The sequence below is a fragment of the Pteronotus mesoamericanus genome, unplaced genomic scaffold (assembly GCF_021234165.1).
Source record: "Pteronotus mesoamericanus isolate MK-2021 breed Mesoamerican mustached bat unplaced genomic scaffold, CSHL_Meso_final contig_173, whole genome shotgun sequence".
In the NCBI taxonomy this organism is placed as follows: domain Eukaryota; kingdom Metazoa; phylum Chordata; class Mammalia; order Chiroptera; family Mormoopidae; genus Pteronotus; species Pteronotus mesoamericanus.
Window position 1 is genome coordinate 1,296,786 of NW_026555072.1, and position 2,038 is coordinate 1,298,823.

At 36.9% G+C, this 2,038-nt stretch overlaps 1 non-coding gene across 1 annotated transcript; it reads right to left on the reverse strand.

Moving 5' to 3' along the window:
- Positions 1-1,320: 1,320 nt before the first annotated feature.
- LOC129065302 (U6 spliceosomal RNA) lies at positions 1,321-1,424 on the reverse strand. The gene has a single exon (XR_008528567.1). It is a non-coding gene; the product is annotated as a U6 spliceosomal RNA (small nuclear RNA).
- Positions 1,425-2,038: the final 614 nt, after the last annotated feature.

The following is a 2,038-nucleotide window of genomic DNA, read 5'->3' on the forward strand; positions in this document are numbered from 1 at the left end:
GTAGTTAAAATAATCGAGCTGTAATCAGCATCCCAGCTTAAGCTTCACAGGGTAGGGCACAGTAATTCCTGCAGGCAGAGCTATTGCTTCGCCTCAGGCTGATGCCATTCAGAGAGTAGTGCTCTGCCTGAGAAAGGTGGCTTCTGCATTATGGGGGATGACTCAGCACAGAGATCCTGGCAGCTGTTCCCTCAGTTTTCTCCCCAGAGCCACCAACCCCATACTCTCCTCAAGTGTCTCTAGTTCACTCTGCCATCCCCCTGCCATAGCCCAAGGTAAGTGGCTGTAAACAAAATTTTGTATGTTGGCCTTTTAAGAGGCTCTCTGAGCCTCTAGTCATCTCCCCCTGACAGACAGAAACCCTGCTGTTTTTTATCAAGACTTGCTTTATCATTAAGAATTTGGTGATTTGGTAAATATTCTGCATGACCCTTGAAAATAATGCATATTCTCCTATTTTGGATGCAGTTTTCTATAAATATTAATTAGGTCATGTTGGTTGATCATTTCAGGTCTCTTAAATCTTCACTGATTTTCATTCTACTTTTTCTGTCAATTATCAAGAGAGAAGTGTTGAAATCTTATATTTGTGAATTTGTCTGTTTCTTCCCACAAAACTCTCAGTTTTAACTTCAAAAATTTTTTAATTCAGTTATTTGATACATTGACCATTTTATCATTATGAAGTGACATTCTATCTCTGGTAATATCCCTTGCTCTGAAATATATATTCTTGTATTAATATAGCCACTTCAGCTTCCTTTTGATTAGCATGGAATCTCTTCTTCTATCCCTTTATTTTTAAACTGTTTGTGTTTTTAAATTTAAAGTGGATGTCTTGTAGGCAGCATATAATCAGGTCATGCTTTATGCATGTATCTGATATTTTGCCTTTTTTGGTTCTTTGTTCCCATTTTGTTCTTTTATCAATCACCTTCTTTTTGGATTAATGAGATTCAATATTATATCCTTTTTTATTGTTGTTCAATTACAGTTGTCTCCATTTTCCCCTTATTACTCTCCCCTGCCCTACGCTCCTCCACATTCAATACACCACCATTGTCTTTGTCCATGGGTCCTTTATACATGTTCCTTGACAACCCTTCCCCTTCTTTTCCCAGTTATCTCCCTCTCCCCTCCCCCCTGGTCACTGTCAGTTTGTTCTTTATGTCCATGTCTCTGGTTCTATTTTGCTTGCTTTTTTGTTTGGTTGATTAGGTTCCACTTATAGGTGAGATCACATGGTATTTGTCTTTCACCCCCTGGCTTATTTCACTTAGCATAATGCTCTCCAGTTCCATCCATGCTGTCACAAAGGGTAAAAATATGCAATGCTTCACGAATTTGCATGTCATCGCGTAGGGGCCATGCTAATCTTCTCTGCATCATTCCAATTTTAGTATATGTGCTGCCGAAGTGAGCACTACGTTATATCCTTTTTGGTTTATTAGATATAACTTGGGTTACATTACTTTAGTTATTGTTTCAGGATTTACAGTATATATCTCTAACTTATCCCAACCAAACTTCAGGAAATATTGCAACATTTCACATATAGTATAAAAAACCTTACAACAATGTCCTTCCGTGTTTCCTCTCCTAGGCTTTATGTGATTGTCTTCATAAATTTTGTTTCTACATATGTTATAAACCCCATAATAAATTGTTACTATTTTTTGCTTTAAACTGTCAATTAACTATACAAGTGAGTTTTAAAATAAGAAAAGAAACTATAGTTACCCACATAATTTCCTTTTTCTTCTTTTCTTTTTCTTTTTTTCAATCTCTTCATTTCTTTATGTAGATCCAGGTTTCCACCTGGTATTTTCTTGCTGCCTGAAAGAATTCCCTTAGCATATCTTATAGTTCTTATCCATTAGTGATATGTTATTTCAGCTCCGCATATCTGAAAAAGTCTGACTTTTTTCTTCTTTTTTATTGTTTATTCTATTACAGTTGTCTCAATTTTTCCCTCTTTACCCTTCTCCACCCATCCCACCCTGACCCCTCTCCCACAGTCAATTCCCACTCTGTTGTC